General features: G+C 39.6%; 1 pseudogene; it reads right to left on the reverse strand.

Annotated features, from left to right (window-relative positions):
- Nucleotides 1-651: 651 nt before the first annotated feature.
- LOC122428379 lies at nucleotides 652-27,490 on the reverse strand (annotated as a pseudogene).
- Between the last annotated feature and the right edge of the window lie 137 nt (nucleotides 27,491-27,627).

The following is a 27,627-nucleotide window of genomic DNA, read 5'->3' on the forward strand; positions in this document are numbered from 1 at the left end:
CAAGATAAGGCTACCAGACACAATATTCTGCCCCAAAGTAAAGATAAAATACTCTGAATATCTGCAAAGTAATATAGATATTATAAATAGACTTCTTATTGTTCTTGTGTCTATCAGTTCAGTTCAGTCGCTCAGTCTTGTCCTACTCTTCCTAACCCAGGAATCAAACCCATGTCTCCAGTCTCTCCTGCATTGCAGGCAGATTCTTTACCACTGAGCCATCAGGTATCCATCCTTGTATGGATTCTGTCATACTTTTAAAAATGCATGCTTGTTACAATAAGCTGTATAGAGTTCAGATTTTTTTTTTTTTTTTTTTTTTTGCATGGAAAATTATTGCACTGATTAGTTGCTCTTTTGGAGAAGGAAATGGTACCCCACAACAGTATTCTCGCCTGGCAGGCTATAGTCTATGAGGTCGCAAAGAGTCAAATACAATTTAGCATCCAAATAGCAGCAGTTGCTCATTAAATCGATAAGATTAAAAAGCAACTTTGAAACAACTGGTTGAAAGTAAAAGTGAAATTCAGATTGGTTATATAATTTAATTATTTTGAAATTAGCCTCTTAATATGGAAAATAAACTTATATTACTGCTGAAAAGAGAATTTATTGATCTATAGATACTAGCATGTTAAAGAAATGCTATACTCATGAAGGGTCGTAAAAAACAGTCTTCAGTGCACTGAGCAAGTCTGTACTTGACATTGTGTTCAAGTATAATAGCTATTCCCTTGGCCTCCATGTGAGCAGTATTATAAGGTTGATCAACAAACATAGGGAGCCCCACCATGGGAATCACATGGTAAATGGCTTCAGAGATGCCATTGCCACCAACATGAGTGATAAAAGCTTTGGTTTTCGGGTGACCTAAGAAAGATTTCAATGAGAACAATAAATTCTGAGTCCCATGGTTAGAAATAGAAATGGACAGTACAAGTCAATAAAGAAGGCAATGCTTTCCGCTGAGGCTTGCTATGCTCATGGGATCATGCAAACATTTGTGAATTTCCAAAAGATGTCTGTCTGAGGAAATGAGAGAAAGTTACACATTAGAGGGGATGTTAGTGCAGAGTTGTTTTGTCCAGAGGAAAAGTGTGGACTGATTCTTGATTCAAAGAACACCATGCTCAAAATGATGGCGGTGAAGAAACATTGTTTCTTAGGAATAGAGGGACTGATTCATTCTGATAACTGGAGAATCTCAGGGGGTGTTTGGCAATAGAGGAAAATGATGGATGTGCTGATTACAAAGTCATCTTCTATTAGATGCACTTTGTTTTGTAAGCAATGTGAGTTACTGAAAGTTCACAGAAAATTATGGATGTTTACTATAAAGAGAGCTGAGCACCGAAGAACTGATGCTTTTGAATTATGGTGTTGGAGAAGACTCTTGAGAGTCCGTTGGACTGCAAGGAGATCCAACCAGTCCCTCCTAAAGGAAATCAGTCCTGAATATTCATTGGAAGGACTGATGCTGAAGTGGAAACTCCAATACTTTGGCCACCTGATGCGAAGAGCTAACTCATTTGAAAAGACCCTGATGCTGGGAAAGATTGAAGGCAGAAGGAGAAGAGGACGACAAAGGATGAGATGGTTGAATGGCATCACCAACTCAGTGCACATGAGTTTGAGTAAACTCCAGCAGTTGGTGATGGACAGGGAGGCCTGGATGCTGCAGTCCATGGGGTCGCAAAGAGTCAGACATGACTGAGTGACTGGACTGAAATGAACTTCCTATATCATCTTAGATAAAAGCACTACAATAGTAGTGAGCTGAGATAGAAGAGTAGGGAGACAAGACCAGTCAAGAAACTATCGAAAATTTATAGATGAAAGATAATTATCATCTAGTGTTGATGTATTACCTTCTGTTCCTTTATTGTTCCTGAGATTTAATTAGAACTTAGTATTTTTTTGCCACCTTCTTACCAAGAAGATCATTCTGTGGGATCCACTTAAAAAGTTGAGTGTTGTTTCCCAATGTTTCTGGTTTATTCCCACTGAATCTCCCCACAACCTATTAAGACTAAGAAAAGACTCAACTCCACGAATAAGATCACAGTCTCAGGGCATTTTAGAAGTTAAAATCCTGTAAGAAGTCATCTTGCCCCACTTCTTTCAATGAACAGATGTGGGCATTTCTGCTCAGGAATGTTAAATAATGTTAAATAATAGTTCAAAAAAATCAAAGCAGCAAAAATCTGGGACCCTGTTGATTACTTATCATTTTGTTTACTACAACATGCTGCAACTAGTTTTAAAGACTTGAGGGAAATTAGCTTGTAAATAATCTAATTTGATAGTTAAAAGCATTCAATCAACCAGAACAGTAGTGTACACAAAAAGCTGACTGAAATTTCTGCAACTTCATTTCATGTGACTATCTTATATAACAAACCTGTGGTTTGAATCTAGAAAATACTTTGCTTGCTCAGCATTTTTTGAGAGAAATAGGTGAAGATTTGCTTATGTTTACTTTCTCCATGAAGCATTTTGATGGAAATGTGTATCTTTCTATTTTATACTGTGAGCAATATTATACTTTCTTCTATGTGGTATAATGAGATAAAATTTCTTCAACTAGCAGAAAGAATATAAATTATTTTACACTGCATATTGGAAAACCACTTCCTATAATCTTTGAAGTGCAAAATTTCTAAGACATTATTTCATTTTTTTCCTCTAAAGGTATTAATAGTGGAAATATCCATGCACATATTTTGTACAAAGCTAGGCATTGCAGAATAATAAAAGCAATAATTTTTTTAAAAGAGAGTGCCACATTAATTTTCATTGATCATATAAACTGAAATCAGCAATTTAGAAGTTTGTGCTGTTAAGAGATCTAATTGCATTTTTTTTACAACAGAAAATACTAATTTAGAATGTATCAGCAATGCTATGTCTACCCCAAAGAAATCACTGATGCTGAAATTCTCATTTCTCAATGGAATGAAATACCCCCAAATCCTAGATTAGTGGAGTAATGTTTTTTATGTTTAAGGCACATAGCTATATATTACTTGTCAAAGCTGTCAACCTAAATCCAGGTTCTCAAAGATGAAAATAGTTTTTTAATTTTTTTTTAATTTTTTTTTTTTATTAGTTGGAGGCTAATTACTTCACATTTCAGTGGGTTTTGTCATACATTGATATGAATCAGCCATAGAGTTACACGTATTCCCCATCCCGATCCCCCCTCCCACCTCCCTCTTCACCCGATTCCTCTGGGTCGGGTGTTGTAAGGGTTGTTTGGGGTAGTTTAGGGCAAGTAGTTCACAGCTAGTGAATGAGTACTGATGGATTTATACTGCCATATAAATAATGATAGAACTTTAGCAGGAAGCGCTTCTCTAATTTTTTCTCCGCTAACAGTGACTCTTCCATGCTTCCAAGTTTTTGCCTCTTCTCTTCCTCCCCACCTCTGAGAAAGTAGTTGTTAATCCAGTCAGTCAGAATAGGAGGTTGATTAGGTCAAGCTGTTAATGGGCAGGACCCAGAGACCTTGAAGTTGGAGCCCATGTCCCTTCCTATCATCTTTTTCTGCTTTAACAGGAAAAAAACCTGGATTCCAGGCTTCTCTCTTGATCTTTTCCTCAACGACTGGTTTTAAGACACATGCTGCTTTCATTTTGGGAAAAGAGGGAGCAGGAGTAGGAGGAAGGATTTGAATTTTTATGTTTCAAAATTCTTTTGAATATTGAATATCGAGTGCAGCTACCAATTGAACTGTAACAGGACACCTCTCAGCTGCTCAGAACTTCTGCAGTCCCTCCAGGAAGTTCTCTGCGAAAAATTCTGATTTGGGGTAAGACTTGGATGTTGTTGTGTTCTAACTATTAACTTAATACCACTCAGTCAGTCAGTCAGTTCAGTCGCTCAGTCGTGTCTGACTCTCTGCGACCCCATGAATCGCAGCACTCCAGGCCTCCCTGTCCATCACAAACTCCCGGAGTCTACTCAAACTCATGCCCATCGAGTCGGTGACGCCATTCAGCCATCTCATCCTCTGTCACCCCCAACTCCTCCCAGCATCAGGGTCTTTTCCAATGAGTCAACTCTTCGCATGAGGTGGCCAAAGTATTGGAGTTTCAGCTTCAGCATCAGTCCTTTCAATGAACACCCAGGACTGATACCACTAGAATGTCACAAATAATCTCTAAGATAGAAATATCTCTCAGAACAAAGTAAAACTGAAGTTGGAACATTTAAGCACATATGTCCACCTTGTACCATTTTAAAATTCAAAGAAAGAACCAGATATACCAATTCATTTTGATATAACCATGTTATGATATTCTCTGTTTCTGTCTCCTTTGCAAAAACCATTCTAATAGATCCACTCCAGACTTTAAAGAGATTCATTCAAGTAGCTGTTCAGTACAAAGGTAATTGGAATCTGGGCAAGGGTTGATGCAATCATATTAGCCTTTTCTTCTGGAAGGTTTTCAACCTTTGACCCCAAACTCAGTACTACAAAGCCATCTTCTCCAGAGCTTTGGACAAACTCTTTGATTTCCTGAAAAGAAATAATTCGTTGGATTATGAAGGGGAATCAGCAGAGAGAGAGTTTTTGTTTCATTCATTCTTTCTTTAGTTTGTTTGAAGAACATGAACACATACATTTCTAAAGAGAGAGAATTGTTAGAATAGCATCATCTTCTAATATGCTAAACTATTAAAACACTTTAGAAAGAGATGTGTGATATGCAATTCATTTTCTTTAACCAATGTATTACCATTGACTACTAATAAGTATGGTGATTTATTTATCACTTACCAACAAGGGATGTCACTAAAGTGAAAGTCTCCAGGGAAGAACATTTCACACTGTGACAACACAGGTTTGATTTTCTTAAGTGAGTTTTGAAAATAATGTAATTTTTATTCCATGTCTTAAACAATAGCAGGACCAGGATTTTTTTTTTCTTCTCATTCTCTGTTAAATATTGCTAAGATCCAGAAACAATGGATTAGTAACCTCCCAGGATGACAGGATTATACAAGCACACAAGTAAAATAGTATGCTTATTAAAACATATGGTTTGTTCACCAGGACAAGATTCAAGACCTCACTGTGCCCAGAAATCCAAAGTTATGTCTTCAACTTTGCTAAATTCCAACCTGTTCCTTACATTACAAAGTCCTCATTAATATCACCAACCAGAACTCAACACCTTAGATTACCTTTCTCTGATTTCCTTTTACTGAAAAATGATGAAACTCTGTCAAAGTGCTGTTCCTGTTTCCTATAATAAGTTAAATAATCCTAGCCTAGCAAGATCAAGGTTTTTTTTGTTTGTTTTTTGCTTTTTTTTTTCTTTTTCTTCTTGATTTGTTTTGGAGAAGTTGACAAAAGTTAGGTATTTTAAAGGACCTGAACTCCTAGCCAAAGTCTTTGACTGTGTGGATCACAATAAACTGTGGATAATTCTGAAAGAGATGGGAATACCAAACCACCTGACCTGCCTCTTGAGAAACCTATATGCAGGTCAGGAAGCAACAGTTAGAATTGGACATGGAACAACAGACTGGTTCCAAATAGGAAAAGGAGTACATGAAGGCTGTATACTGTCACCCTGCTTATTTAACTTATATGCAGAGTACATCATGAGAAATGCTGTGCTGGAAGAAGCATAAGCTGGAATCAAGATTGCCGGGAGAAATGTCAGTAACCTCAGATATGCAGATGACACCACCCTTATGGCAGAAAGTGAAGAGGAACTAAAAAGCCTCTTGATGAAAGTGAAAGAGGAGAGTGAAAAAGTTGGCTTAAAGCTCACTATTCAGAAAACTAAGATCATGGCATCTGGTCCCATCATTTCATGGGAAATAGATGGGGAAACAGTGGAAACAGTGTGAGACTTTATTTCTTTGGACTCCAAAATCACTGCAGATGATGATTGCAGCCATAAAATTAAAATACTCTTACTCCTTGGAAGGAACGTTTTGACCAAACTAGAGAGCATATTAAAAAGCGAGACATTACTTTGCCAACAAAGGTCCATCTAGTCAACGCTATGGTTTTCCCAGTGGTCATGTATGGATGTGAGAGTTGGACTGTGATGAAAGCTGAGCACCGAAAAATTGATGCTTTTGAATTGTGGTGTTGGAGAAGACTCTTGAGAGTCCCTTGGACTGAAAAGAGATCCAACCAGTCCATCTGAGGGGAGATAAGTCCTGGATGTTCATTGGAAGGACTAATGCTGAAGCTGAAACTCCAATACTTTGGCCACCTGATGCAAAGAGTTAACTCATTGGAAAAGACCCTGATGCTAGGAGGGATTGGGGGCAGGAGGAGAAGGGGATGACAGAGGATGAGATGTCTGGATGGCATCACTGACTCGATGTACATGTGTTTGGTAAGCTCCAGGAGTCTGTGATGGACAGGGAGGCCTGGCGTGCTGCAATTCATGGGGTAGCAAAGAGTCGGACACGACTGAGCCACTGAACTGAACTGAACTGAAATGAACTCCTAACAGAATTCCTCAAATAAAATGAAAAAGAGTTTGTATCTCAGCTTCATGAATTTGTATGCCATTCTGTTTCCAATGTATTCATTACTGAATTGATCTACTTTTCTTCTTAGCAGTTTGAAGGACATGTCTTCTGATACACAGGCTTTCCTGATTATAAGGCTACCTATGTATGTAATATAAGGGTAATGGGGCTTCCCTGGTGGCTCAGATAGTTAAGAATCCACCTTCAAGGCAGGAGACTCAGGTTCAGTTCCTCGGTAGGGAAGATCCCCTGGTAAAGGGAATGGCAACCCACTCCCATATTCTTACCTGAAGAATTCCATGGACAGAGGGGCCTGGTAGGCTCTAGTCCATGGGATGGCAAAGAGTTGTACACAACTGAGTGACTAATACTTTCACTTTTCCCTTTTTCATGATAATATGAACAGATTAAAGGTTATGTATAATTGCTTTGATAAAAGAAGAAAAGTATTCTTGTTAAATCATCTCTATATAATTAAATAAAAACTCTCAATTTATTAACCATGATTTATTATTTATTTATTGGTGTTTCAAATTTCCAATACCCACAGTTCCCTAAATTTAAGCCTCAGCTAAGACTCTGATCTATTAAACTTCTCATGATATTATAGTAATTGTCTGAAACAGACAAAGACTGTTGAAAGTATTTTTTTCTTGTCTTAAAAGTTTATTTCTGTTTTCTTCCTAGCTCATGCTCTGATAACACTGGGTATGCCACATTTATTTCATCTCTGTTAAGGAAATCGCTTTTTAAAACTTTCCAAATCTTATTTCTCCCTATTTTTATTCAAAACCTAATGAAATTGTAATATCATATATTATCATTATTTTTATATGGGATGTTTAAATGTTGAGTGTAAATTTGATTTTATTTCTGATCTTGGCCCAGCTATTTTAAGGATACTGATGCTATGATATACAGTGAATGTGACAGATTTTGCCTGTAAGCTATTTATTTTTAGTGGATTTTATGCTATGAGAGTGTGACTTATTGGGTAAAACACCTGATCAAGCTATCTAAGATGTAATTATGGTTTATGACATTAAGTTACAGAAAACTTTCATTTACATTTTTAAATGTGTAGCCTATTGTGCAGGTTTTGAACTGTGGTGTTGGAGAAGACTCTTGAGAGTCCCTCGGATAACAAGGAGATCAAACCAGTCAATCCTACAGGAAATCAGCCCTGAATGTTCATTAGAAGAACTGATACTGAAGCTGAAAGTCCGCTACTTTGGCCACCTAATGCAAAGAACTGATTCATTAGAAAAGACATGATGCTGGGAAAGATTGAAGGCAAGAAGAGAAGGGGATGACAGAGGACATGATGGTCAGATGGCATCACCATCTCAATGGACAAAACTTTGAGCAAGCTCCAGGAAATGGTAAAGGACAGAGAAGGATGGCATGTGGCAGTCCATGGGGTGGCAAAGAGTCAGATATGACTGAGCTACTAAAAAACTCCAGCAGATCTCCTGACTCAGGAATTGAGCCCACATCTCCTGTAGCTCCAGCATTGGCATATGGTTACATTATCACTGGACCATAAAGAAGCCTGAACATCAAAGATTTGATACTTTCTTGAAACAGCATTCATAAAACTAAGATCATGTATCTGGTCCCATCACTTCATGGCAAATAGAGAGGGAAACAATGGAAACAATGAGAGACTTTATTCCTTGGGCTACAAAATCACTGCAGATGGAGACTGCAGTCACAATATTAAAAGATGCTTGCTCCTTAGAAGAAAAGCTATGACCAACCTAGACAGCATATTAAAAAGCAGAGACATTGCTGACAAAGGTCCATCTAGTCAAAGCTATGGTTTTTCCAGTAGTCATGCATGAAAGTGAGAAATGGACTATAAAGAATGCAGAGCACAGATGAATTGATACTTTTGAACTGTGGTGTTGGAGAAGACTCTTGAGAGTCCCTTGGACTGCAAGGAGATCCAACCAGTCCATCTTAAAGGAAATCAGTCCTGAATATTCATTGGAAGGACTGATGCTGAAGATGAAACTCTGATACTTTGGCCACTTGGTGTGAAGAACTGACTCCTTGGAAAAGATTCTCATGCTGGGCAAGATTGAAGGCAGTGGGGAAGTGGACGACAGAGGACGAGATGTTTGGATGGCATCACCAACTCAATGAACGTGAGTTTGAGCAAGCTCTGGGAGATGGTGAAGGGCAGGGAAGCCTGGCGTGCTGCAGTTCATGGGGTCGAAAAGAGTCAGACATGACTGAGCAATTGAGCAACAACATTGAGCAGGTTACTACTAAACCAGTCACTTCCTCCTTGGTATTTACCTTACTATATTGTTTCCAAGCCTGGTTAGTGAGATCAGGCAGCTTGAAAACTGAAAGTTGAAAGTTAGTCTTTCAGTCACATCTGACTCTTTTCAACCCCATGAACTGTAGCCTACCTGGCTCCTCTGTCCATGGAGCTCTCCAGGCAAGAATACTGGAGTGGCTTGCCATTTCCTTCTCCAGGGCATCATTCCTACCCAGGAGTAGAATCTGGGTCTCCTGCATTGCAGGCAGATTCTTTACCAACTGTGGTACTAAAAAAATCAGGCAGTTTACATGATTGGAATAGAACTATATCTAATGAAATTAGGCATTGTATCATGAGTGGCTAAGTAATTTCACTAGATTCCAGCTCTTTGCACGCCTATGGACTATATAGCCTGCCAGGTTTCTCTGTCCATGGGATTCTCCAGGCAAGACTACTGGAATTGTTTGCCATGCCCTCCTCCCGGGGATCTTCCCGATCCAGGGATCCAACCTGCAATTCTTACATCTCCTGCATTAGCAGGCCAGTACTTTACCACTAGCACCTGAGAGAGGCTTATTTTCATGAATTGTATTATCAAGATGCAATGATTTCTGGTCTGTTTTGTGTTGTGAAGTTCTTTTACCTCAGATAAGATCAGAAAAAATACTGAAGTGCATTCACAAAGTTTTTGGAAAAAAATATGAGTTTGACAGTACACAAACACACACCCCCACCCACCCCCCACCCCCACACAACACCCCAGAAGGAATCCCTCCAGTCTAGATACTGGTGACACTGCTTAAAACTTCAAATACTATTTTAATATTTTCTTCTGTTTTTGATTTCAGAGACAAATTCTTTTGGCCAAAATTTCACTAAAAAAAGAAAGTCATAGTAGCCAATATTTATGAAGCACTATGTTTTGACAGTGTGTAAGGACTTCATGTACATGTGATCTAAGTCATTTTAATTGTGTCCACTCTTTGCGACCCTATGGACTGTAATCCACCAGGTTCCTCTGTTCATGGGATTCTCCAGGCAAAAATACTAGAGTGGGTTCCCACGCCCTTCTCCAGGGGATCTTCATGACCCAGGGATTAAACCTGAGGTTCTTTACCACTAGTGCCACCTGGGAAGCCCAAGGGCATTATGTATCTGGTGGATTATTTTTATTCTCAGTAGTTATGGTCTATAAAGTAGACCATACTTTTCTTCCTTTATTCTCATGCATCCATATTTTATAAGAAAGGTACTATGGCAGAATTTACTTTTTGTATATTTCCTACCTATCATAGTACCATATATTAAAGCACCAGATTCCATCAGTTCAGTTCAGTTCAATCTCTCAGTTCCATAGTCTTTGAATACTCCCTTATATTTCCAATTTTAATATTGCATTATCAGAATTTGATTCTTTTAGATATTTCATTGCAATTTACTTTAATGAAATATGAGAGATCACTCCCACATCACCTCAATCTAAAGTATCTTTTGATTTGAACTTTATTATATGTAATTGTTTAACATTCATATTTTTTCTGGCTGACCAGTCTATAAGATCCCCAAGGACTACCATTGTGTCTCCCCCTTTCATCCCTCCTTCTTCAGTACAGAATATAGAATCTGGCATCTAAAAGACAAAGAATACACATTTGTTGAAAAAGTATTATTTCTCATGTGTTGGAAGACTTTATCATAGTGACTATATCCACATAATCTTGCACTTCTCTCATATTTTTTATGACTGCTATATAATCCAGAATATTTGGTAATAATGAAACATGAAACACACAGTAAGTGAAGGAATGGTGTGAAGAAATTTTATATCTTGCCTGTGTCATTTCCATAAGACAGTATTTGGACTGGGAATGGAAAACTCCCTTGAAGATAAAAATTTTACCTTATGCAGTAGTTTGGTGGGTTTGCAGTGAAGTCCTCCAACAAAATCAAAATTTGTAATGGTTGGGAAAATTCAAAATCCCAAGAGCTTATTATCAACCAAAAATCAGTTTTTCTCATTAATTTACAGATTGTAGTGAGTCTTCCTATAATGGAAGATAAGAAAAGGGATATATGGAAATTTGTGAATATATATCCATTTTTCTTAGATGATACAACAATAAAGCTTCTGTTCTGTGCAGACCAAGATGAACAAATAATGCCAGTGTTTTACAATTTAAACAAACATATATAGAGAAAAAAGAGAGTGAAAAACACATGTAAATGAGAAAGCTACATAGCTCATAATAACCTCTTCCTTGGCACCTTTGAACCTGAGAGAGTCAATTCCTAGGCAGGTTGATAAGAAGTCTAGGGGTCCCCATGGAGAGAGGGGTTTGGAATTCTCAAGGAGGAAGAAAGGACAAACTTTTTTCCCCTCTACATTCCTTAGGATTATATAACAATAATGTATGCTGCTTGAGGACAGTCTCTGGAAATTCTGGCTAATTCTGTTATCTCAAAATGTAACTCATGGGAATAGGTCTGGTGAGGTCTTTACAACCTCTAGACATTCTTTTGATTCACTGTAATAACTAATTTGAGAGTATATAATTCCAGTGAAAAGGCTACCAAGGGGGTACTCTTTCTACCCCCTTCTGATGTCCATGTCAGAAGCTTTCTCTATCTCCTTTATACTTTAATAAAAACTTTATTACACAAAAGCTCTGAGTGATCCAGCCTAGTCTTTGGCCCCGGATTGAATTCTTCTCCTCCGGAGGCCAAGAACCCTGGCCTCTTTGTGTGATTCAGCAACAACCTTTCATCTTGGGGGCTTGTCTGGATCCTTCAGGACAAGGTAAGGATGCTTGGGGCTCTAGTTCTTTGTTCTCCTAGCAAACACGTTTTCCGCTATACTTGACTAACTCTACGGTGTGCTTGTATGAATGAATGTAATGCCCTGCAAGAAGCAAGTGAGGAGCCCTGCTCTGCGGTTCCGTGGCGACCTCATAAGGCTTATGGCAGAAACCTGTCAGGGGTTTATACCGACGTGTCAATGCCAAGAGGCACCCAACGTCTCCTTCAGGAACCGACCAGAAATGGGCAAAGCGTGTGGACTGAACTCTCCTTTCTCGGTCAAACTTTTCTGTTTCTTTGACCATTTCATAACTCTTTGGGAATTAGAAGTACAGCCTAATCTATTGGATCATAGACTTTCAAGGGACTTGTAATCTATGTTGCTACTGTGTACTGTGGCCTAGGTCCCAAACTTGGATTGGTAGTCAAGAAGCGCCTAGCCTCGCGAGGCATGGAAGCTAGATGGAGCTCTAGCTCCAAGAGCATCTCTGACGTTAAAGGTTACTCAGATTGGAACTACAAGGGGTTTTTTTCCTTTGGTAACTCTGGCTCTTAGTGGATAAGAGGAGGCTCATACTGGTGTGGTGACGCTTGGAAGAAACATCTCAGTGTCATGTTTGTATCGGTCTTACTGTGGTCAGGAATATATTCAGGGTCGTGCACAGGCACTCAGGTGACGAATGTTCCCCCCAGCGGTCTTGGCTTGGGAGGCATTCCGGAAGGTTACTCTGGTTGCACCCCAGGTGGCATCAGAGGCAAGCAAGGTTTTAATGGTGAAGAACTGGACGTCAGTCAGGGATGCCATCAGGTCTACCCCTGGTGCATCCCCACCCCGTCTCGGTGGTAGAACTGGGAGGGATGAGTGTGACGCCTGCGTCGGTAAGGGACAGACTAAGTCTGACCAGGAAGGAAAAGCTTTTGGTGTAAAGTCTGTCTACACCCCCATCTAGAGCAGGGAGGGACGCCTCCAGTAGAAAAATGGCATTTGTCGCTTTTTTTCTCTCTTACAGATGGGAGCTAACAATTCCAGCCTCACTCCTTTGAACTGTATCCTGAAAAACTGGGATAGATTTGACCCCCAGGGCTTAAAGAAGACACACCTGGTCTTCCTATGTGATAGTGCATGGCCGCGGTACCCACTGGAGGATGGCGAACTGTGGCCAGTTGGAGGGTCTCTTAAGTATAATACTGTTTTACAATTAGACTGGTTCTGTAGAGAACAAGGAAGATGGGATCAGAGTCATTTTGTCAGATGTATTCTTGAAGGACTCAGGCAGGTGCGTTCTAAGCCTTTAAACTATGGCAAACTGGCAGACATAGAACAGGAGGAGAAGGAAGCTCCTGGTAAATTCCTAGACAGACGGAGAGAAGCCCTTCACAGATACACTGAGATTGACCCTGAAAGTGAGGAGGGAAAAGTGATCTTAAAAGACAGATTTCTCACTCAGTCGGCTCCAGATATTCGCCCTAAGTTATCAAAACGGGCATATGGACCAAATAAGTCTTTAGGTAATCTGTTACAACTGGCTCAGACAGTTTATTATGGAAGGGAATATGAGGAAAAGAAAGAAAGGCAGAGAAAGACAAAGGAAAAGGCAGAAGCCTTCACAATGGCTATGAAAACCGTTCTTAAACAGCCTGAGAAAAATGCCCAGAGGGACCCAGGTGAAAAGGGATGGGCTTGCTATTACTGTGGAAAGGAGGGGCACCTCAAGCGGGATTGCCCTCAGGCATCTAAGCCGCCCCGGCTCCATGTCGGTCTGCAAAGGACCACATTAGAGGAGAGACTGCCCCCAGAGGTGTAGGTTTCAGGGGTCTGACTCTCAAGACAACCAGGACTGAAGGTGCCTGGGGGTCCCCACACAAGCTCCCGTCCTAATTACACCTGAGGAACCCCGGGTATTGATAATGGTGGGAGGCCAATCCGTCGATTTCCTTTTAGATATTGGGGCAACTTACTCTGTGCTTACTGAAGCCCCTGGCCCACTTTCTTCCCAATCCACTTCCGTAATGGGACTGTCTGGACGAGCCAAAATATATTATTTCAGTTATTCTTTATCTTGCAACTGAGATTCTGTGCTATTTTCACAGGAGTTCCTGATCGTGCCAGAATCACCCTCACCACTTTTGGGGAGGGATATACTGAGCAAGGTCCATGCCTCTGTTTTCATGAATATGGAGCCCTCCCTTTCTCTCCCGTTAGTTGAACAAAGTGTGAATCCTAGAGTATGGGCTGATGGAAAATCTGTGGGTCGAGCACAAAATGCTATTCCTGAAGTTGTCAAGCTCAAAGACCCACACTTATTCCCACATAAGAAGCAGTATCCATGAAACCTGAGGTTAAGGAAGGGTTAAAACCCATCATTGAGAATTTAAAGGAGCGGAGACTATTAGTTCCCTGTAACAGTCCAAGCAACACTCCTATTTTGGGTATAAAGAAATCAAATGGTAAATGGAGACTAGTTCAAGATTTACAAATAATAAATGAGGCTGTGGTTCCTTTACACCCCGTGGTGCCTAATCCTTATACTCTATTGTCTGAAATTCCTGAATGAGCCAAATATTTCTCAGTAATTGATTTGAAAGATGCCTTCTATTCAGTGCCTTTGGTGGAGGAAAGTCAATTTCTATTTGCCTTTGAAGACCCCAAGCAGCCAGCTTCTCAGTTAACCTGGACAGTTTTGCCCCAGGGATTTCGTGACAGTCCTCACTTATTTGGACAAAGTTTGTCATGAGATTAAAAAAACTTTAATAGCTCTGAAGCGGTAGTGTTACAATATGTAGATGATATTTTGCTCTGTGCTGAGACAGAGGAAACTTGTTCACGAGCCTCAGAAGATTTCTTAAACTTTCTGGCAGGCTGAGGTTACAAGGCATCAAGAGAGAAGGCTCAGCTTTGCCAACAATCTGTTAGATATCTGGGCCTAATCATATCAGAAGGGACTAGGGCCATAGGCTCTGAGAGAATTAAACCTATACTAAGCCATCCCCTACCTATGACTTTAAGACAATTGAGAGGATTTGGGGGAATCTCAGGCTACTGTCTGTATTTGGATTCTGGGTTATGGGGAACTTGCCAGGCCTTGATATAAATTTATAGCTGAAACTCAGCAGGCCCAAACCGACAAACTGATTTGGTCTCCAGATACTCAAAAGACTTTTAAGGTTCTTCAGACTGCTGTCCTGCAAGCTCCCAATTTGAGTTTGCCCACAGGGTCAGAATTTAACTTGTTTGTCACTGAAAGAAAGGGTATGTCCTTGGGAGTTTTAACACAACCCCAAGGGCCTCACCAGTAACCTATTGCTTATCTAAGCAGAGAATTAGATGCAATTGCACGTGGGTGGCCCCACTGCCTAAGAGTAATGGGGGCAGCTGCTTTATTAGCACCTGAAGCTTTAAAAATAATTAATGGATGAAACCTTACTGTACTGACTTCTCATGACGTGAGTGGAATCTTAAATTCTAGGGTTAATATTTGGATGACAGACAGTAGAGTTCTTAAATATCAATCATTGTTTTTAGAAGGACCAGTAACTAAGCTTAAAGTTTGTGGAAATCTAAATCCTGCCACTTTCCTTCTTGAGAAGGAAAATGAAACACCTGATCACGATTGTTCCCAATTTCTAACTTTAAACTATGCAGCTCGGGAGGATCTAATGGATACTCCATTAGACAATCCTGCCATGGAAATATTTACAGATGGCAGTTCTTTTGTTCGGGATGGAAAGTGTAAAGCAGGTTACGCAGTGGTGACTGCTGAACAGGTTTTAGAAGCAAAATCTCTCCCCCAGGGAACCAGTGCCCAGTTAGCAGAGCTTGTGGCTCTGACCCGAGCTCTAGAGTTAAGCAAAGGGCAGCGGGTGAATATCTACACTGATTCTAAGTATGCTTATTTGACTTTACATGCTCATGCTGCAATATGGAAAGAAAGACAGTTTAAAACAACAACAGGAGAACCTATTAAGCATTTCAGAGAGATTGAGAGACTTTTGATTGCTATCTATTGTCCTAAAGAAGTAGCGGTTATGCATTGCAAAGGGCACAGCAGGGATGGGAGTAAAGTAGCTGCTGGTAACCTGTTAGCTGACTCTCAAGCCAAAAGAGCGGCACTTTACGAAACCCCCTCTCTACAGACGCCTTTGATCTGGACAGGTACTGTGGAACAGGAAAAGCTACAATATACTGAGGAAGAATTAGAAAGATATGAGAAAAGAGGAGCAAAGATTACTGATAAAGGATGGTTACAGTCTGAGGATGGACGATTAATAATTCCTGAAAGTCCTCAGTGGAAAATTCTTAAGGGTTTACACCAGAGTTTTCATTTGGCTGCAGAATGTACTTACCAGATGGCTTCTCATTTGTTTGAAGGTAAAAATGTAATGAAAACTTTAAAGAACATTATCAAAAGGTGTGAGGTTTGTCAGAAAAATAATCCAAAGACTGAAAAGCTAGCAAAATCTGGATTACAACAATGTGGAAAGTATCCTGGAGGGGACTGGGAAATTGATTTCACTCATATGCCTAAAGCTAATAGGTATTCTTGCTTACAAGTTTGGGTAGATACTTTTACTGGATGGGAGGCTTTCCCCTGTCATAGTGAACAAGCTAAAGAGGTTATTAAGATATTAATACATGAAATTATCTCCAGGTTTGGGCTGCCACGGAGCCTTCAGAGTGACAATGGCTCTGCCTTTAAAGCTGCTGTAACTCAGGGGGTATCTAAAGCTCTAGGGATAGAGTATCACCACACTGTTCCTGGAGACCCCAATCCTCAGGAAAGGTTGAAAAAGCTAATGACATTATCAAAAGACATCTGCGCAAGTTAACTCAAGAGACGCAAGACAACTGAGTAAAGCCCTACCCATAGCTTTAATGAGGGCTCGAACGGCCCCTAAAAAGAAAGGACTGTCCCCCTTTGAATGTATTTATGGAAGGCCTTTCTTATGCACCAACATTGTTATAGACCCTGAAGCCTTGGAATTAAATAATTATGTAACTCAGCTCTCAGCTCTTCAACAGGCATTAACAGAACTCCGGGAGATGACTCCTGACCCAGCCTCTGAGTCAAGCAAGCCTCTATTTGAGCCAGGAACCGAGGTCCTCATAAAAACATTGGGGTCTGGGGGCCCATCCCTCGAGCCCCTCTGGGAAGGCCCTTACCAGGTTATTCTTTCTTCTCCCACAGCTGTCAGAGTACCAGGAATTGATTCGTGTCTACTTCACACTCGAGTTAAGAGGTGGCACCCTGACCAGAACTAAGTGATGTCATTTTATGTCTTTACTTTCTATGCTCTGACTTTGTACATTTCAGATGGGTCTAATAATCTATGTGAGCCTACTTCTGCTGACTCCAGAGATCCTGAGTCTGCCGTTTGATCCTCAAGACAATGCCTTCCTGTCCTGGGCTCACTCCTATGCTGCATTCCACAATGGGTCTAACTGCTGGGTCTGTGGAGCACTCCCTTCTTCATCGGTGGAAGACTTCCCATGGTGGACATCTCCACTTCAAGGAAAGGACTTTCTCCAAGTCTGCAAATACCTTCAACAATCGCATATAATGCCTCTTCTTAAACTGATGACATCTAACAACCCTAAAATGGACTGGTGCAACACTTTGTACTTTAACTATGGACATAACGTGACTTTTAATCTTGATTATACATTGTCTCGGTTTAATGACTATTTTGCTACACATAAGACAAATAGGTCTAGATCTGATAGTTCTTTGTCTGACGTTTATCAAATATGGGATGAGGTTATATGGTTAACTCCTGAAAAAGAACGTCTAATATCTACTGCCCCTATATGCTGGGAACAAACCGAGCCATCCCCAAAAGTTAGCGAACAACTTAATTACAGTGATTGGAAATACTTGGGATTTTTGCCTCAGGAAATATGCAATGTAATCATTCCTGTGTTTTCCAACCCCAATTCAGGTCCTCCCTTTGTCTGGCCAGGCACTGATTGGGACTGGATATCTCAGTCACGCTGGCTTGCTCCAAACGGGACTTACTGGATATGTGGCTCCTAACTATGGGCATGGCTTCCCCCTGGTTGGATAGGGAGATGCACCCTGGGTCTAGTCTTTACTCAAGGCTTTATATTTTCAGAGCTTCCAGAGAAGCCTGCTAATTTACCCCACCTTAAAACTCGGCGGGCAAGGTCTGAATTTCACTGGTATGATTATTTGGCTGCAGTGTTTGTTCCCTCTTTGGGAACTACAGATGTTATGCTATGAGTGGATGCTTTGACTAATTTTACTCAACAGGCATTACAAGATTGTCAAAAAGCTATTTCAGCTCTTAATGCTGAATAAGCACAAATTAGAAAGATGGTTTTACAAAACATATTAGTTTTAGATACTCTGGCAGCTGCACAAGGAGGAACTTGTGCCATTATTCATGCCCAATGCTGTACTTATATACCTGGTATGAGCACTAATGTTACTCATTTTACTAAACACATGACCAAGATGGTTGGGGCTATGGATACTCCTGAAGCCTCAATTGCCTCACTTTGAGAGACGTTAACTAGTTCCCCATGGTGGAAGACTATCTTAATTACAATAATTCTGATTGTTCTATTTTTGCTGTTTGCTCCCTGCATCTGTAACTGTGTAATTGGATTTGTTTCTAGTTGCATGAAGGCTTTCAAGTTACAAATGGTTGTCCAAGCTCCTATGAGTGCCACAGCCTCCTCCAACTATTATTACATGGGGCCCCTGGATCAGAGACACTCAATATGAGGATTAGGAGAATATGTTGCCTTAACAATTTAGGGACCACACCCCTAAAGAGCAGGAAGTAGTTATGGAACAAAAACGATGCCTCTTTCCCTTGGCAACATAATTCTCCTAAAATAAAAGGGGGGAATGAGAGAGTCAATTCCTAGGCAGGTTGATAAGAAGTCTAGGGGTCCCTATGGAGAGAGGGGTTTGGAATTCTTAAGGAGGAAGAAAGGACACTTTTTTCCTCTCTATCTTCCTTAGGATTATATAACAATAATGTATCCTGCTTGAGGACAGTCTTTGGAAAAAACCTTCTGGCTAATTCTGTTATCTCAAAATGTAAATCGTGGGAATAGGTCTGGTGAGGTCTTTACAACCTCTAGACATTCTTTTGATTCACTGTAATAACTAATTTGAGAGTATATAATTCCAGTGCTAAGGCTAGCAAGGGGGTACTTTTTCTTCCCCCTTATGATATCCATGTCAGAAGCTTTCTCTATCTCCTTTATACTTTAATAAAACTTGATTACACAAAAGCTCTGAGTGATCCAGCCTAGTCTTTGGCCCTGGATTGAATTCTTCTCCTCTGGAGGCCAAGAACCCGGCATCTTTACGTGATTCAGCAACAACCTTTCAGACCTTTCTAGGTTCATGTACTATAGTACATAAAGATTAACTCTTGTATCAACATTACAGGTTCACTAATAGAGTTTAATTCTAAGTCAATTTTACTCTGTAATTACTTATGTATGTGACAAATATTGCATTCTAAATGATCTTCTTGTTTTCCACTGTATAGTATTAGATTTGTATCACTTTCATGATATTTGTACACTTTTAATAACGTTCTGACATTTTAAACATTTTTTTAACTAACTGAGGATCCCATCTTCCAGGGAGAACCCAGTATTTTGTGATTGTTATGCACCCATTGGCAGGGCAAGCTCCTGGTGCTAATAGGTTAGAGGGAGGATTCTAAAATGGTGCTTGCCAGGGTTGGTGTCAGAATGGTGAAATGAGATCCTAAAAATGGCTACCACAAGAGTCACATTCCCAGGTATAGTCCCAGGTACACAATACCTCTCCAGGAGATGCTCCAAGATCAGCAAGTAGTTCTTACCCAGGTGTCTTTCAAACTACTGACTCTTTCCTGGAACTCAGACTAAGTGATATTTTTATGTACACACTTTGAGAACAGAGTCTCTGTTTACAGTCTCCTGTTTTCTCAAAAGTAAGCCCCCCTGGTTTTCAAAGCCAGACATTCTGGTGGTATATCTTACCAAAATACAGAGCTTGATGTGGGGGCTGAAACCCCTGTCTCCTGGTGGAGGACCTCTATGGTTGTGACATTCCTCCTGTTTGTAGGTGGCCAACTTCAGGTTATGGGTCCCAGTTAGACTGTATCTCTGCTCCTCCTACTTGTCTTGTGTGGCTCCTTCTTTATATCTGTAGTTCTGGAAAATCTTTTCCGCTAGTCTTCAGGTTGTTCTCAAAGATAATTGCTTTGTGAGTAGTCGTATTTTGGTGTGTCCATGGGAGGAGATAAGTCCAGGGTCTTTCTACTTCACCAACTTGATCTCACTCACATATATATTGTTTTCTAAAGATTATTAATGACTTTCCACATTAAATATGGGCCAGCAGCATGAAGAATTTGCACTTCTCACACTTGTTTCAGTCTGGTCTTCAGCTCACCTAGCCAGCCACCAGAGGATACTGGTTACTCACGAGGACTTTTCAGAGCATAGACAAATGTAAGAAGAGACACTCCAGTGGTTTAAGAAGCCTCTCTAATGATGCAGATCTCTCCAGGAATCAATAGCGTTCTCTCCTATAGCTAAAGTCTCAACTTTTTCTGTATGTTTTGAAGAATAAATTTATTGTGGGACTAAATTCTTAAACCTTCTGTGATCAGGAAAGTGCATGATGATTGAGATGCACTAAATGAAATGATGGCTTTCACTTCCATCTTTGTGTTATTTATTTTTCCTGCCCTAAAAAATTTGAAACATTCTGACTGTATTGATTACTACAGTCTAATGGCAATGCAAGGCTGCTTGATAACTGCCTAAAAAGGAAAAAAGGATGGGCAGCTAAGGAACTATCTTATGATTCAGTCTGTCAAGTGTGTTCCTGTGTCTAAATTTGTGTCTTTGGTCTCCAGAAAATTTGTAAATATTGGAAAAACTAAAAAGAAATATTAAAAAGCATGTCAGAATGAACAATAAGGGAGATTCATCTTCTAAAGACTGGTAAAAATCTTCCTTTTTAGTATTTATAATTTGGTTAAAGGAGCTCCTTTGTTAATTTCTATTCTTAGAATAAATCAGCAGTGCTGTGATGGCTCCATGTTCAAAGAATGACATAAAAATTCTGGAAAGTCAGGCTAGAATGCCTGCCTTGGTTGCAAAAGTCTATTTGCACCAGTCATGGTCCCCTTACTTAACCTAAAATTTCTCTAAGCTTTTTTATGGCTTTGGATTATTAGCTTAGTCACATCCTCAGAGACCCACACATACTCTCCATTCACAGCCCAGCCCTCTACTTTGACTTTTTGCTATTTTTTGCCATGTTTTCCTTCACTTTGCTGTGCATGTGCTTATTATGTTACCTTACTTCAAAGCTGCTTTTCTATGACCTAAGATTCCTGATTAGCTTTTATCTTAGAAACTTTAATCTCTGAATTATTTATTTTAGAAACATTGATCTTTGGATTATTTGTTTAGTCTTTTAATTTAGATAGGCCTAATCATTAGTTTGCCAACAAAGGTCCATCTGGTCAAGGCTATGGTTTTTCCAGTGGTCATGTATGGATGTGAGAGTTGAACTGTGAAGAAAGCTGAGTGCCATAAAATTGATGCTTTTGAACTGTGGTGTTGGAGAAAATTCTTGAGAGTCCCTTGGACTGCAAGGAGGTCCAACCAGTCCATCCTAAAGGAGATCAGTCCTGAGTGTTTATTGGAAGGACTGATGCTGAAGCTGAAACCCCAATACTTTGGCCACCTGATGCGAAGAGTTGAGTCATTGGAAAAGACCCTGATGCTGGGAGGGGTTGGGGGCAGGAGGAGAAGGGGACGACAGAGGATGAGATGGCTGGATGGCATCACCGACTGGATGGACATGAGTTTGAGTAAACTCCGGGAGTTTGTGATGGACAGGGAAGCCTGGCGTGCTTCGATTCTTGTGGTCGCAAAAAGTCAGACACGATTGAGCGACTGAACTGATCTGAACTGAATTATTCTCCACTTCACTCACCAACCAGCTTTCTACACTGATTGTTTGGCATTTGATGCCCTTTTTCACTGGAGAAGGAAATGGCACCCCACTCCAGTACTCTTGCCTGGAAAACCCCATGGACGGAGGAGCCTGGTAGGCTGCAGTCCATGCAGTCGCTAAGAGTCAGACACGACTGAGCGACCTCAGTTTCAAGCAATGGAGAAGGAAATGGCAACCCAGTCCAGTATTCTTGCCTGGAGCATCCCAGGAATGGGAGAGCTGGTGGGTTGCCATCTATGGGGTCGCACAGAGTCAGACACGACTGAAGCGACTTAGCAGCAGCAGCAGCAGACCTTTTTTACTTCACATGAACTCGCATGACCCTGCTATGGGACCTCGTGTAAGAGTTTAGTTTCCATGACCTGTGATTCTTGGTTAATTTTTAGCAGATTTGTTCCTAGACTTTGGTCTTGGTTCTATTCTTCAGGCCTCTACCTCCTATAACCTCATACAATATGTACGTAATCTTAATCTCGAATATTGCATATACAATATATAAATAATCTTAAATTAACCTTGTAAATCTTCTTAGCCATTGAGAGCAAAAAGAATTTCTGCCAAGGATGGTTTCCAAAATTTTTACAATAATTTCCAAACACAAAGATAATATATTTGAGTAAAAGGTATTGAGGGAACATATCTCTTGGCAAGGAAAAGTTTGGTTAGTTGAGTGATATGGAGAATGTCTGTTATAAAGACCACCACAATGAAGAGAAACTAACCTTCTCTATACTGTAGTGCACTTGATGCTTACCATGATATTTCTCCAAATCATAGATGGAGTTTTGAAATTAGAGTCTCATGGGTTTTTTTTTTTTTTTTTCTTTTCTTTTTTTTCATATAATGCAATATGCGGAGTGGTTACTGTGGGGCCAGACTGCTATGTTTTAATCACATCTCTGTCACTTCTTCCCCATGAAAACTTGAGTAGGTTACCTTACTTAAGTTTCTGTATGTATAATATGGGAATAGTACTACCTATGAATAAGATCTCTATGTTTCTATCCTATGAATTAATCAATATGATGGACTTAGATTTCCTGGAACAGAGTAAATGCTCAACAAATATTTACTAATTTCCTTCTTTTCCCCAATTTAGTAAACAACAGAAAAGAAGAGGAAGTTCAATAAATATTTGTTATTGAATGATGTACTCACAGAATCAAGATTAGAAATCATCCAGATATGCGTGGTATGTCTTGCTCTGGAAAGGCCGATTCATGTCAATGGCAAAAACCACTACAATATTGTAAGGTAATTAGCCTCCAATAAAGTAAATTTTTAAAAAATTAAAAAAAAGAAAAAGAAATCATCCAGATATGAAAAATCTATTGGACTCTCATCTTTTTCTTATATTTTCAAACTGCAGTTATTAGAATCAGAAAGCAGACATTGATAATTCAAATATTATCCCCTGATGCTTTTTTTATATTCTAATATTAATCTCTGATGTTTTAGGTTTACTGAGTCAGTTTAGTCACTCAATCCTAACTGACTCTTTGCAATCCTGTGGACTGTAACGTGCCAGGTCTTCCCTATCCATCACCAACTCCCATAGCTTGCTCAAACTCATGTCCAAGATTTGGTGATGCCATCCAGTCATCTCAACTTCAGTCATCCCCTTCTCCTCTTGCCTTCAATCTTTTCTAGTGTCAGGGTCTTTTCCAAAGAGTCAGTTCTTCATATTAGGTGGTCAAAGTATTAGAGTTTCAGCTTCAGCATCAGTTCTTCTAGTGAATATTCAGTACTGATTTTCTTTAGGATTGACTAGTTTGATCTCCTTGCTGTTCAAGGGACTCAAGAGTCTTCTCCAATGCCATAGTTCAAAAGCATCAATTCTTCTGCCCTCAACCCTCATTATGCTCCAACTCTCATATTCATACACGACTACTGGAAAAACCGTTGCTTTGACTACACTGACCTTTGTCAGCAAAGTAATGTCTTTGCTTTTTAGCATGTCTAGGCTTATTTTTATATGCTGTCTAGGTTTGTAATAGCTTGTCTTCCAAGGCGCATGTGTCTTTTAATTTCATGCAGCAGCCACCATCTGCAATGATTTTGGAGCCCAAGAAAATAAAGTCTGGAGAAGGAAATGGTAAAACACTTCAGTATCCTTGTCTTGAGAACCCCAGGAACAGTGTGAAAAGACAAAAAGTTAGGACACTGAAAGATGAACTCTCTAGGTTGGTAGGTGCCCAATGTGCTGATGGAGAAGAGTGGAATGGAGAAATATTTCCAGAAAGAATGAAGAGGCTGAGCCAAAGTGAAAACAATGTCCAGTTGTGGATGTGACTGCTGATGGAAGTCAAGTCTGATGCTGTAAATAACAATATTGCCTAGGGAACTGGAATGTTAGGTCCATGAATCAAGGTAATTTGCAAGTGACCAAACAGGAGATTTTAAAAAATTGCTTGGTTGAGTAAATTCTCAAAGTAATGACAATACAAAATGTTATGACCAATCTAGACAGCGTATTAAAAAGCAAAGACATTACTTTTCTGACAAAGGTCGATCTAGTCAAAGCCATGGTTTTTCCAGTAGTCATGTATGGATTTGAGAGTTGGACTCTAAAGAAAGCTGAGCACAGAGGAATTGATACTTTTAACTTGTGGTGTTGGAGAAGACTCTTGAGAGTCCCTTGGACTGCAAGGAGATCCAACCAGTCCATACTAAAGGAAATCAGTCCTAAATGTCCATTGAAAGGACTGATGTTGAAGCTGAAACTCCAATACTTTGGCCACCTGATGTGAATAACTGACTCACTTGAAAAGATCCTGATGCTGGGAAAGATTGAAGACAGGAGGAGAAGGGGACGACAGAGGATGAGATGGTTGGATGGCATCTCCAACTCAATGGACATGAGTTTGAGTAAACTCTGGGTGTGGGTGATGGACAGGGATGCCTGGCATGCTGCAGTCCATGGGGATACAAAGAGTTGGGCACGACTGAGTGACTGAACTGAACTGAAGTGAAATAGGAAATAGCAAGGGTGAATACTGACGTTTTAGGAATCAGTTCACTAAAATGGAGCAGAATGGGTGAATTTAATTCAGATGACCATCATATCTACTGTGGACAAGAATCCCTTTTAAGAAATGGAAAAGTCCTCATAATCAAGAAAAGAGTCTGAAATGCAGGACTTGGATGCAATCTCAAAAACGACAGAAGGATCTCTGTTCATTTCCAAAGCAAACCATTCAATATCACAGTAGTCAAAGTATATGGCCCAACCACTAATGCCAAAGAAGCTGCATTTGAATGGTTCTATGAAGACCTACAAGACCTTCTAGAACTAGCATCAAAAAATATGTATTTTTCATCATAGGGGGCTGGAATGCAAAAGTAGAAGTCAAGAGATACCTGGAGTAACAGGCAAATATGGCTTTGGAGTATATAAAATGAAGTAGGGCAAAGACTAATAGACTTTTGCCAAGAGAACACTCTAGTCATAACAAATACTCTCTTACAAAAACACAAGAAAAGATTCTACATTGGACATCACCAGATGGTCAATACCAAAATTCGATTGATTATATTTTTTGCAGCCATAATTGGAGAAGCTCTATGCTGTCAGCAAAGAAAAGATTGGTAGCTGACTGTGGCTCAGATCATGAACTCTGTATTGCCAAATTAAGACTTGAATTGGAGAAAGTAGGGAAAACCACTAGACCATTCAGGTGTGACCTAAATCAAATCCCTTGCAATTATACAGTGGTAGTGACAAATAGATTCAAGGGATTAGATCTGATAGACAAAGTGCATGAAGAACCATGGACTGAGGTTCATAACATTTACAGGAGGCAGTGATCAAAACCATTCTCCCAAAAAGGAATGCAAAATGGCAGAATGGTTGTCTGGGGTGGCCTCACAAATAGCTGAGAAAAGAATAGAAGCTAAAGGCAAAGGAGAAAAGGCAAGATATATCCTCTTGAATGCACAGTTCCAAAGAAAAGAAAGGAGAGATAAGAAAGCCTTCCTAAGTGATCAATCCCGAGAAATAGAGAAAGTATTAAAATAGGAAAGACTAGAGGTTTACTTAGTAAATGGCATTTAATCCATTGAGAAGGAAGGAGTAATACTAGATAACTCCCAGAGAAACTCATCCACAACTAAGCAATTTTTCTTCTTAATAGAGACACTAGATGATGGAGGTGTTAGAGAGATTAAAATAATAGAAGAATTGAATCTAGATGGAGAAGTCAGGAACTTTGATTCTGAAAGCTAAAAGGAACTTCAGTTATGGGTTCATAGAAATGTTTAATTTTAAAGACAGGTAAGCACAAAGTTTATACAAAATATCAGATTGCTTTGTACATAGATTTTTTTTTTTTTTTTTTACTGACCCAGATTTAAAAAGATATTGCCTCATGACTAACCTTCACTTGATTTTTAAATATATTTAATGAAATTTCTTACCATAGCATATCAAAAATGGCTAATACTCTTTGTAACTCCTCCTATTTAGATGTGGAGGCTATTTCTTCACCCTTTGAATTTGGGCTTTCCTCCTGACCTGTTTTACTAATAGAAGGTGGCAGAAGTGATTATGCTTGACTTCCAAATCTAGTCTAAAACTTTCATGCAACCTATTCTAGAATTCTGCTACCATCTAAAAAGGTCCAAGGTTTTCTGTTGGAGAGGTCACCTGGAGGAGATAATCACAGTGTCCTGCTAATCTGCCAAACCCCAGCCATGGGAGTGACACTTTCTTGGACTGTTCCACTTCTGGCAAGCCTGGTAACTAACAGTAGCATAAAGATTAAACCCAGGAAAAACCCTGGGCAATGAAGAGACATTTTCCTAAGCCCAGCCCAAATTTCTGATTCATAGGGTCATGAGCAAACAGCATGGTTTCTCTTGTAAATCATGAGTTTTAGGATAGCTTATTTTACAGCAATAAATAACAGACATTATGATTTATGAAAAGCACAGTGCATATGTAGCTTTCAAAATAAATAAGCCTCAAGAATATTCACATATTGGATTATTATTGTCAAATAGAGGAACATCTCCAATGTCACAGAGTTCTAGACTACTTTGCACACTCTCCTGAATAGTTAATATCTTTTGACTAAGAAGTTGTTATATTTCCATTTGACACTAAACATAAGAAAACACAAATTATATGACTCTAACCCATGCAAAGAAAGTAAGATTTCTTTCCATCTACTGGAGGGAAAATGTAATAAACCAGACTTACCTAATACCTCACTGTAAAATTGATCCCACTTCTTCTTGTTAAAAGTCTCATGCAAAGTCAAAATATAGGTCATACACCATATTTGTCACTTTCTCCATAAATGTAATCTTGTCACTTAGTTCAAATATTATAATAGGTATGTAGGAAGGAGGTACTATAAACCCTCCACAGAGTTTTTCATAGGTATTGCCTGTGGTAAGTTGAAGACTGTATACCAAAGGTAGGGTAGGCAGTTTAGCCAGCAGCGTAGCACAAGGAGAAATTGCATCTCTAAGAACAACATCAAATCTGGACTCTCTCAATTTTTTCATAAGTTTTTTTGTTTAAAACTGCATCTGCACAGAACTTTTCACAGGTATCAGAATATTTGTGATATGTTTTTTGCATCTTTGAATCATATGCCCATAATGTACTCTTTGGAAATTCATATGCCCATATCTTGATCTATTTCATAAAACACAAATCAGGCTCATTCTTAATGAAGGATGTAGGATAATCTTCAAATTTAAGGGCAGATGGTTTACTGGGATCCACCAGGATGGAAGTTGAAGATGCTAGCACAGTCACTTCACAATCCTTCTGAGCAAGTTCATCCAAAATTGTCTTGAAATTGATTCAATGACTTTATTCCATTGGACACACCAGCACCTGTTCACAGAAGTCACAGCTGAAATGAAAAGAAAGCACAAGAAGCAAAGCCCATCTCTTAGACATCCTGATAAAATCCAAACCTTCTTCATAAGTTTCCTTAGCTTCAGAGGTAGCTCACCTTTATATTCAAGACAGAATCAATTAAGTAGTTAAAATATAACTGCCACTTGGTTAGGTCACAATGACTATGAGCTAAAGAC

Source organism: Cervus canadensis, chromosome 26, assembly GCF_019320065.1.
Source record: "Cervus canadensis isolate Bull #8, Minnesota chromosome 26, ASM1932006v1, whole genome shotgun sequence".
NCBI lineage: Eukaryota > Metazoa > Chordata > Mammalia > Artiodactyla > Cervidae > Cervus > Cervus canadensis.